Source organism: Narcine bancroftii, chromosome 7 (genome assembly GCF_036971445.1).
Source record: "Narcine bancroftii isolate sNarBan1 chromosome 7, sNarBan1.hap1, whole genome shotgun sequence".
Classification (NCBI taxonomy): Eukaryota; Metazoa; Chordata; class Chondrichthyes; order Torpediniformes; family Narcinidae; genus Narcine; species Narcine bancroftii.
In genome coordinates, this window is record NC_091475.1 from 19,038,962 (window position 1) to 19,050,186 (window position 11,225).

An 11,225-nucleotide genomic window follows, 5' to 3' on the forward strand; every position below is an offset into this window, starting at 1 on the left:
CAGCGCTTCCGCAGCCTCCCAGCCTTCATTCCAAACCTTCGGCGAGCCAAGCTCTAGATGCACACCCCTGACACGATCAGGCACCCTCTTGCATCCCAGTTTCGATACTGCTGCCCCTTTAGCCAGTCCCGAGCCGGCCGGTCTCCAGCTGTTTGCCACCTGGTGCAAGACCGCAGTGGCCAGCTGGCCACAGCCTGAATGGGTTCCTCGCCTCGAGCCACCAACAACCCATCGCCTGAGGTCGCCCCGTTTTCTGGTATCCTTTCCCCGGAGTCTGCAACCCCTTGTGGCCGCTGCCATACATTGATGCCACCATTTTAAGCCTAGCTTCCACTGAGGCCATTTAAAACCTACCAGTTGCCCCAATAATCAGAGACAGACTGAGGGGAACGATAGGCTTTATTACACACAAGACTTGCTGGTCCAGGTCCAAGCTAGCGAAGTGCAGGGAAGGACTTTATGGCCTGGGTCACAGGGGAGAAGTCTAGGAGAAGATGGCATCAGGAAGGCAGGCCAGCCCGTGTCTGTACTGGCCAGTACATACAATAAACCATATAATTACAAGCCTGTCAGACGGAGCGGGTGGACCTGAACTGTGTCTCGCTTACTGTATTAAGTAATGGTTCACTGATCTGCTTATGAAACAAACTTTATCACTGCCCCTTGATGCATGCAACAATAAAAATTGAACTTGATAAGAGACCCATTCAAGAGTATGACAACAGCAGGAAAGAAAGAGACCTTGAATCTGGTGGCCCGTGTTTTCTTCCTGATGGAGCGAAGAGAGGGTGACTGGGGCCAGATGAGTCATCCTCTGTTTAGCAGAGCCAATGAAGGGCAGGTTGGACTGTCAGAAGCTCCCTCTGACTGGCCGCACCTCTGTGCCAGAAGGAATAACCCCTGTCGAGCATCACTCTTGGATTTTATTGCCGTCAGCAACCTCCACCTCCCCCACCCCCCCCCCCCACCAGATTGTTGTTGTAATTTGAGGTCAGGAAGGAATCTATTACCATGCTGCATCCCCAGGAGCCAACGGGTGGCAGAGGTGGATCTATCTCATTGGCAGTCTGACTAATAAGCAGCCACCTGTCACTCAGGGCAGTGCAGGGATCTGCAGCCAGACTGTCGGGCAGGGTTGATTCCTCCTGAGCTCTTTCTGTGTCTCTCGGGTTACGTGAGTCTGAAGATAGATGACAGGGGTGGTTAAATGCACTAACACACCGCCAGCAGTCCCAACCCTCCGGGACCATCACTGCAACGACGACGAAGAAGCAGAAACCCTCTCCCTCGTTCCTCGCCCCCCCCTCCCTCATCAGCTTATAACAGCTGTGGGTTAACCCACGTCCTGAACCCGCTGTCCAATTTCAAATAACCCTTGTCATTCTCTTCATTTTCTCTCTCTTGCTCTCACGTTTCTCTCATCTCTCTCCCTCTCTCACACTTTCTCACTTTTCTCCTGTTTCTCTCTATTTTCCCTCTCCCACCTCTTTCTCTCATGCTCTCTTTTCTCTCATCTCTCTTTTATTTCTCTACTTTCTTCTCTCTCTTTCTCATTCTCACTTTTCATTCATCTCTCACTTTCTCTCTTACTTTTCTCTCATCTCTCTCCCTCTCTCTCTCTTAAACTCTATCTCTCCCTTCTCCCCCACACTGTTCCGCTCCTGGTTCCATCATCCCTGTGTTTCATCCTTGGGATCCCCCTCACCATTCTGGTCAAATGGTTGCCATCACACCAGTACCAGCCTTTGTTCCCATGGCCGGCTTTCTCCACCTTCACCATCCCCTGGTCCATCTGCCTTCCTGTTTTTTTTTAAATTTTTTTCTGACACCTAGGAATAACCTGACCCCCAACTCTACCTCTCCCTTCCCCACCCAGCTCCACCACTCTGTCATCCTTCACCCTCCCCTCTGATCTGCCAATCCCCCACTGGCCTCTTTCTCACCCCTTCCACCCTCTACTCCTTGTCACGGTCCCCACCCCTCCCCACAATCAGTCTCAATGAAGGGGTTTGACCCAAAGTACTGGCAGTTCCTCTTTGCCTCACCACTGCTGCTCAACCTGCTCCTTCCTCCCCAAGCCCAAACGGCTGACACTTCCTATAGATGGGAAATCTGATTACATTAGCGAAGCAGTTACTGCAACACTATCCGGCGCTGTCTGGTAGTGGTGGTATGTTCTCCCCTGTGACCTACATGGGTTTACTCTGGGTGCCCAAGTTCAGAATCAGAATTTATTGTCATGAACGTATTGCAAAATTCATTGTTTTCTGGCAGCATTACAGGTGTAAAATTGCTCTAAATTAACTGAGTTTGTGTCTGTGGTTCATTGCCCATTCAGAAATCTGACGGCGGAGGGGAAGAAGCTTTTTTTTTGTACCATTAGATGTTTGCCTCCTTCCTGATGGTAGGAGTGGTGAAGAGGGCATGGCCTGGGTGGTGAGGGTCCTTGAGGATAGAGACTGCTTTCTTAAGACACCACCTCTTGTAATGGAGTGAAGATTGGTGCCCATTGTGGTATTTTCCTGTCCTGTACCAGACACAGATGCAACTGGTCCGAATGCTTTCCACAACACAGCTGTAGAAATTTGCAAGTGTCTTGGCTGACATACCAAATCTCCATAAATTTCTCACGAAGTATAGCCGCTGCTGAGACTTCTTTGTGATTGAATCCCACACTTCAAAAATGTATGGGGTTTGTTAGTCAATTGGGTATAATTGGGCAGCAAGGTTTTGTGGGCCGGAAGGGCCTGTTACCATGATGTATGTCTAAATGTATATTACTTCACATGTGGTTCCCCCCCCCCCCCCACTGTCTTGTAGAGTTGGAATGTGGCAGCCAATTCTTGCACTCGATGTTCTTACCAATGAAGGCGAACGTGTCTAATATCTTCTTTACCATCCAAAATAGAGCTAAAGACCCTTCTGAGTCCACAGGAGAGTAGGCAGGAGAAGTTGGTTCAATGTCTTCCCCAAGAGAAGGGATCTCTATCTGACCACTATTGGAAAGGTCAGCGCGAGGCTTGAGTTCTAGTCTCTAGAGTGGGCCTTCCACTGTACTGACCCAGAAGCAAAGTCAAGCCAGAGACTCTAGGACAACCCTGCGCATTTGCTGAAGGAGGTAGCAGCTACGTCTCCTGATCCTAGATCTTCAGAGTCCCTGATAATTTACTCTACAAAAGGAGCAGAAGATTAAACTGACCCTGCACAGTCTCCCTATTTGAATATTCTACAGAACAAAAGTAATCGACACCAGAGGACATGTGTACAGAGTTATGAGAGGTAAGCTTTTTCACACACAGAGTTGTGGGGGCCTGGAATGCCTTGCCAGGGATGGTGGTGCTGGAGGCTGAAATATTGGGGGCATTTAAGAAACTCTTAGACAGACACATGGATGAAAGAAAAATAGAGGGTTATGGGCTAAGGAGGGCTTGGTACTTTTTATTGTTAGGAAGGAATATATGAGTCGAGGTCCAAAGGACCTGTAGCGTGCTGCCTTGTTCTATGACACGAGCAATATCATCTTTTGTTTTTGTACAGAGAGTGGTGGGTGCCTTGCTGGTGGTGGAAGTGGAGTCTGGTACAATAGGGACATTCAAAAGGCTTAGAGAAGCACACACGGATGCAAGAAAATAGAGGGTTATAGGTGTGAGGAGATGGATTGCATGGGTCAGCACAACATCATGGGCCGAAGGACCTGTACTGTGCTGTAATGTGCATTGTGAGCAGTTTTGGCTCCTCATTTAAAATGTGCTGACATTGGAGAGTGTTCACAAGGATGATTCCAGGAATGAAAGATTTATAGTATGAGCAGTACTTGACAGTTCTTGGCCTGCACTCGTTGGAATTTAGAATGAGTGGGGATCTCAATGAAACATCTTGAATGTTGAAAGGTGTGGAGAGGTGTAGAAAGGTTGTTTCCCGTGATGGATGTTTGGACAAGAGGGCTTAACTTCAGGTTTGATGGCCATCTGTTTGGAACAGAGACGTGGAGGAACTTCCTCGGCCAGAGGGCAGTGAATCTGTGGAATTTGTTGCCACAGGTGGCTGTGGATGTCAGGTCATTGGGTGTATTTAAGCAAGAGATTGAGAGGTTCTTGATTAGCCAGGGATCAAAGGTTATGGGGAGAAGGCCAGGCAGTGGGGCTGGGTGGGAAAATGGATCCGCTCATGATTAAATCGATGGGCTGAATAGTCTATTTTTTTGCTGCTATGTCTTGTACTTTAAAAAAAATTAATCAGAGCTTGGGTAACTTCCAACTCCAGGATGACAAAGATTGAAGCAGTGCAGAGAGTAAAATGCACTGTGGTCAGTGAGTTCTTTAACTTTTTAATCTCTACCACAGCTCCTGTAGAGTTTATGGACGTGCACCTGAGTTATAATGAGCTCAAAGTTATCACATTCATTCTCCGGAGTTTACTACAAAGCACAGTGGCAGCTCGGGGGGACAGGCAGGTCATAGGCGATGGTGGAACGAGGAAGTGACAGAGGTGAGTGGGATTGTAACATTTAAAGGACATTCAGTCAGGGACCTGGGTTTGGGTCCAATGCAGGCAAATGGGCCTAGCTCAGTTAGGGGAACTTGATTGACGGAGAAGTTGGGCCTGAATGATCTGCTTCTGTCCTGTAAAACTCAATGAGCCTTAAAGGGGCAACATCCTTTTTTTTTTTTTTTTTTTTTTTTTTTTTAAATTTTTTTATTTTTCACACCATAAATCACATTAGCCATGATATACACTATTTCTTTTAAGGGGGGGGGGGCAACATCCTTAAAGGAAATTTTATTGTTTACAACCAGTTTAATTTGTACTCCACTGCTTCCTTTGTTACAAATAAACAGGAAACATAACTACGCATGGCATTCTGATCTCACAATTAAATTGTCATGTACATAATTAGACAAAATGTGTTTACTTCTGTCTGCTGAACAATTCTCACCGCAGCAGAACCGGCGCTGTCTACTGACTGATCTCACGTCCTGCCACAGTCACGAGACCCTCACTCGGGTCGGAGTTACCGTCTCTCCCACCCTGTCCGGTCATTGAGTTTGTACTACAGTCCAGCACACTTTTCAACCTAGAACGTTACAGCGCGGTACAGGCCATTTGGCCCACAATGTTGTGTCGACCCATGTAAACCCACTCAACAATCGAAACCTTCCCCATCCCGCATCCATAACCCTCTACTTTTCTTTCATCCGTATGCCTGCCTCGGAGTCTTTTAGATGCCCCTATTGTACCAGCCTCCACCACTGCCTCTGGCAGCAATGCATTCCAGGCACCCACCACTCTGTGTGAAAAAGCTTACCCATGACATCTCCCATAAACCTCCACCCCTCACCTTAAGCGGATGTCCTCTAATGTTTGCTTTGGACACTGTTATCATTGGACACACCTATCTTGCCTGCCCCAGTGAGACTTTAAACCAGCCTCTCAGACATTTCATGGACATATTGTTTGAAGAGAGATCTCAAGTATCAGAGAGTGATGGCACAGTGAATGCAGAGAAAATATCATCACACTGTAGGAAATAGGGGTGGAAAAGGACATTCAGCCCTTTGATCCTGCATTCAATACTATCATGGCTGGCCATGTGATAGCTAGTTCAAGTTCTAGAGGTCTGTGTGAAGATTGCAGCTGCTTCCTGTGGCTGTACAGTATTCTGTCCACATCACCAAGACATGGAAACAGGGTAGGTTATAATGGCCACAGTAAATGACCCCTTAATGTGAGTAAGAGCCAAATAAAAAGAGTTACTGGACACATGAGAGGAAAACGTTTGAGTTTCAGTGAAAGAGGAAAGACTGGGAATGGCTCGGATTGGATTGCTTCCCCGGGAGCTGGCACAGACCTGATGGGCTGAATGGCCTCCCTCTATACTGTAGTAAAAATCCGTGGGTTGTGGATAGCCAAACCAGCATTTATTGGCCATCTCCAATTACCCCTATGAATGGACTAAGAAGTTGAAGGTCACAATGAGGACGACAATTTCCATCCATTTTCCTTCCTCAAGGACACAAACCAAGATTTTCATGGTCATTATTTCTGAGAGCAGATCTCTATTCATGAGTTATTTAAAAACATCAGCTGCTGTGGTGGGATTTGAACTCTTGTCATAAGATCAGTGCCTCAGGCTTTCCTTTCTAGTCAAGTAATGTAAACACTGGGCTCTCCGTTCATCACAATGTCTTAAGGTATCTTTGCATCATGGGAAGAGGAGGGAGAGGAGTTAGCAAGAATTCTGAGTTCATTTTGGGCACCTGTGTGTATCCAATCGCTAGGGGCAGCAATACCTCTAAGTGAAAAAGTGGACAAGCCCTGTATATCACAGGCAAAACTCTGAGGAGGTTTGTTATGACATCAGAAACCCTGGCACATTTCAACAGATGTGTGGTAGAAAGTATGTTGATGGCTGCATCACAATTTGGTATGGGGTCAGAGGGTTGGCGCTAGAACAAGTCATAGGGGCTGGCATTAGGGTAACCAGTGGGGGCGCTTATCATGTTAAATGTGGCATCCTGGGGTCCGTCGGCTGTGCACAACCATGTTTCTTCTTGTGCACATGCGCTAGTGGCGGCTGGTGCAATGGCCTAATGTCACTTCCCCCTCCTGCTGTAAGAAATAGCACTAGCGTATTCGCGCAAGAAGAAACATGGCCACGCATGGCCTGCGGACCCCAGGACATCACATTTAACATGGCAAGCGTCCCCTTTCTACCCCTATACCCCAAATGGGGTCTGGTCTGTCTGTCCTAAAACCAGATGTCTGGCCACCCTAGCATGGGTGGGGGTCATAATACCTTGTTTGGGGGGGGCAATGCCTGCGAATGCCCCCCCCCCCCCGCCTTGGCGCTGACATTGTGGGGACACCAATACTCCTGAGCGTAAAGTCTGCAAAAGGTAGTGGATACAGATTCATTTAAGGACTCCTACTTTTGCATTTTATTGATTTGTTTCTCTCTGTATTGCACAGTTTGTTTACATTTCTTTATTTGTTTACATGTGTACATTGAATACTTTTTTTTTCCCCATTACCAATAAGTAGTGATTCTGCCTGGCCCGCAGAAAAAAGAATCTCAGGGTTGTATGTGATGTCATGTATGTACTCTGACAATAAATTTGAACTTAGAGGTCTTGTTTTCCATCTAAGCCAGTGGTTCTCAACCTTTTTCCATTCACATCCCACTTTAGGTATTCCCTATGCCGTCGGTGCTCTGTGATTATTAAGGGATTGCTTAAGGTGGGATGTGGGTGGAAAGAAAAAGATTGAGAACCACTGGTATAGGCAATCTCCATCCAGTCATTATCAATATCAACTTCTCTGGTATTCTGGTAACCTCCCCCCTCCACCCCATCAACCATCCCTCCTTCCCTCCCCTTCTATTTCCCTTCATCCAGCTCCCTACCCCCTTCTCTCTCTTATCAGAGAGCTATCTGTCTTCAGCCCTCTGCCCCCATCACTCCTCACCTTATTTCTCCCTGCATTACCACTTGCCAGTTAACTTGTGTTCCTCCCCCTTTCCCTTTGCCCCCACCAATTCAGAAATCTGCCTGATGTTCGGCACCCCTGAGGAAGGGCTGAGGCCTGAAACGCCAACTGACTTGTACTTCCTCTGGATGCTGCGTGACCTGCTGAATTTCTTTGGCACATTTGTGTGTTAGACCACAGCGCCTGCAGACTTCTTGTTAACCTCTATCAAGTGTGACACGTACAAGGTGGCTGGCTGACGCACATGTTGAATTGTGGATCAAGAAGACAGCTGCTTCTCCAGCTTGATCAAGGTTTGGGTGGAAATGCTGACTTAGCCTGTTAACTCTTGGGTCTAATTAATCAAAATGAGCAGATCTCCCGAGAGGCCTTTGGCACTGGCTGCTTCTCAACACTTCAGGGACTCAGAACCAGGAGCCGAGGGGCATGAGATGGATTTCTCAAGGTTGACCACCAGGGCATCCGGCCAAGGAGGTTACAGGGGCACTGGAGGCAGTGATATCAGAGAAGGTGAGATTCACATCCACTCGATATCCCTGAAGGGAGTCTTCCTTCGCCTCTCTTTTTTGCTTTAATAGCCGCAACAGATTACCTGGCAATTTGCAGGGTAAGGAAAGGAAAGATTTTTGTTTCTGTTGTATCGGCAGGCGTGCGAAACTTCCCCCTCCCTTGCCTCCATCCAGGGCCACACACAGACCTTGCAGGTGAGGCAGAGCTTTACCTGGCCAGCATCTGACCTGATGTACGGCAGGCAGTACAGTTGGTGTGGCCTCCTCTACTTCAGTGAGACCAAGCACAGGACAGGTGACTGCTTTACTGAATACCTATGCTGTCTGTGGGTCTAAGCTTCAGTTTCCTGTAGACGACCATTCTATCTCCCCTCACCATCCCTACAGTGATGTCTCTGTCTTCAACCTCGTCCATTGTCAGTGCGAGGTTAAACATAAATTGAGCAACGACCTACCCTGGATTGCCTTGAACCTAACAGCATCAACATTATTTTTTTTTTCTAATTTTGGGTAACTCCACCGCCCCCCCCCCCTCACCAGATTCCGCTGTTTCCATCTCTCTTTACTTGCAGGTGGCGGGATTGTTGGTGACTCGAGGCGAGGAACCCATGCAGGCTGAGGGTGCTGAGGGCACTGAAGGCTTGCTAATGGTTTGCACTGTGTGGCTGTGGGAGCGCTTGGAGGTGAATCCATGGACACTCAGTGACTCTGGAGAGGACTCTCTTTTGCTTCTCTTTCTCTCACGGTAAGGGGCACTGGGCAATTTCTCCTAATGGGTAGACTAACGTAAATTAAATGTAATATATTTTAGAACATAGAATACAGCAGCACAGTACAGGCCCTTTACCCCTCAATATTGTGCCAACCCGAGGAGGAGTCACATGATGGAGTAGTGGACGGTAGGAGAATACCAGCCCTCTCCAGAAAAGAAGAGAAAAAGTGAAGAAAAAGCAAAGCCCCAGATAAACAAGTAAAAGATAAAGGTGTGGAGAATATGGCACTTAAGAAAGAAAAACCAAAAATATTGTGCCAACCTATAAAGTCCTTAAAAAAGTTTATTCCTAACCCCCCACTACCTTGTAACGCTCTATATTTCTTGCATCTCATGTGCCTAAGAGTCTCTTAAATGCCCCAAATGTTTCAGCCTCCACCACCCCTTTTCTGTTTTATTTCACAATATAAGAATGTTGAAGACAATACTCCTTGATCCCAGGGTGCTGAGATTAATCTCCAAGTTTCTCAAGAGGTAGTCAACTGCAGTCGCTGAAAATCAAGAAACTTGCGGTTGGCGTAGCAGTAAGCGCAACGCTGTTACAGCGATCGGGTCTGGGGTTTGAATCCCATGCTGTCTGTAAGGAGTTTGTACCTTCTCTCCATGTCTGCGTGGGCTTCCTCTGGGGGCTCTGGTTTCCGGCCACCGTTCAAAATGTACCGGGTGGGGGGGGGGGGGGAGTTCGAGGTCAATTGGGTGGCACGGGCTCGTGGGCCAAAAGGGCCTGTTACTGTGCTGTATGTCTAAATTAAATTAAATCAGAGCTTCCGGAGTCCGGAAATGTTGGGAAGCCTCAGCAGGCATGGTCGCCTTGCCAGAGAAACAGTTAATTCTTTGGGTCAGTGATCCTTCATCAATCTGTTCTAACAAAAGAGGCTTTGATATGAAGCATTTACTGTTGCTCTTGCCACAGATGTGGCCTGACCTGTGGCATTTTGCCAGTTTCGGGAAGCAAGAGAGATTGCAAATCCTGGAACCTGGGATATAAAAAACAATCTCTGACTCAGGGAGAGTTGATCCGCAGATGGGGAGGGTGGGATGCTGGGGAGGACCATCCCCATCTGTCCGTCAGCCCTTCCTTTTTCCAGGTTCACCAATCCCCTACAAGCCCGTCCTCATTGACTGTGCAAAGGGGGAGATAAACAGTGGGCATTCATTATCTCCTCCTCGACCCGCCAAGTTTCTCCAGCAGATCTTTATCCTCCCCACACCTCTGTCCCCCTCCTCTCAGTTTTAGATTTGTTGATTATAGTTCATGGAAAGCAAATGAGAGCAGGAGGCTGGAGTGTTGGGGATGCTGGGGTGCTAACAGTATATTCACTGGCCTAGAAAGAAAAGGAACAAATACTACAGGGGGCAGGTGGGGAGGGGTGCCAGAGGAAGAAAAATGCCTGTGCTGTTGGACCTGCTATAAGGCAGCACTTTCTCTGGATCTGGGAGAGAGGTGACACAGCACTGTTCTGAAAAGTTCAACCTCCAAGTCCCACTGCTGGCAGCTCCATGCAGGATTTAAATGGTCTGTTAAAACTAAAATCCTTCAACCATGGGTCTGTGCCCAAGATGGTGGCACCTTTGCTCTGCAGTGGCCACAAGGGGTTGCATAGAACCGGTACAGGGCACCAGAGATTGGCAGAACACTCCCCATTGAGAAGGAGAAGAAGAGGAGGCCACCCTCCAGGGAACGTGATCACAGCAGCAGACCAGCCAGGGAGCCACACAGACTACGGGCAACTTGCGGTTGGGGGACTGGCACGAGCTGCTGGAGACCGGTTGGGATCCAGGTATCGGAGCCAGGATTCGAGAGGGTGCCGAGGGCAGAAAGGGGACCCGAAGGGCCTCAGGTTTCCTCATTGCTTCGGAGGTTTGGATCCAGAAGATCGGGTTGGCAGCTGCAGAGGTTGAGTATCCGCTGGAGGTGAATCCACGGACACTCAGTGACTCTGAATGGACTCTTTTGCTTCTCTTCTTTACATTATGGAACACTGGGCAACACTTTGTCTGCTTTACGGTAGGCAGAAGGCAATTCCATGTAATATTACATGTTCTGTATTATTACATGATAATAAAGGAAACTTAAATCCTGAACTGCCGAGGCCTCAGACACAACTTGGAAGCTCTTAGGGTTTGTCTGAAAGGGAGAACTGCACTCTTAAATCTCCAATTCCCCCCCCCCCCCCCCCCCCCCACCCCACCCCAAGGTCACTGTATTCAAAGGACCATGGCCCACTGTTGAATATATTTTAATTCTGAGAAGGAAGGCACCTTCAGACAATGTTGGACCATCATTGCAGAGGTATTTCTCTTTCTTTTTCAATCTTTATATTGAATCTTTATATTGAATTTTAATATAATATGAAACATACAGTAGACAGTGCACAGAAAGAATAAGGATCCTAGTATACAACAACCAATGGAAGATAAATAGTGTCTTCATCTCCCCTTAAATATAGTCAAAGAAA

General features: G+C 47.7%; 1 long non-coding RNA gene across 1 annotated transcript; it reads left to right on the forward strand.

The window, feature by feature from the left end:
* Nucleotides 1-2,838: 2,838 nt before the first annotated feature.
* LOC138739801 (uncharacterized) lies at nucleotides 2,839-8,721 on the forward strand. Its single transcript, XR_011342430.1, has 4 exons — nucleotides 2,839-3,279; nucleotides 4,344-4,488; nucleotides 7,540-7,995; nucleotides 8,567-8,721. It is a non-coding gene; the product is annotated as an uncharacterized lncRNA (long non-coding RNA).
* Nucleotides 8,722-11,225: the final 2,504 nt, after the last annotated feature.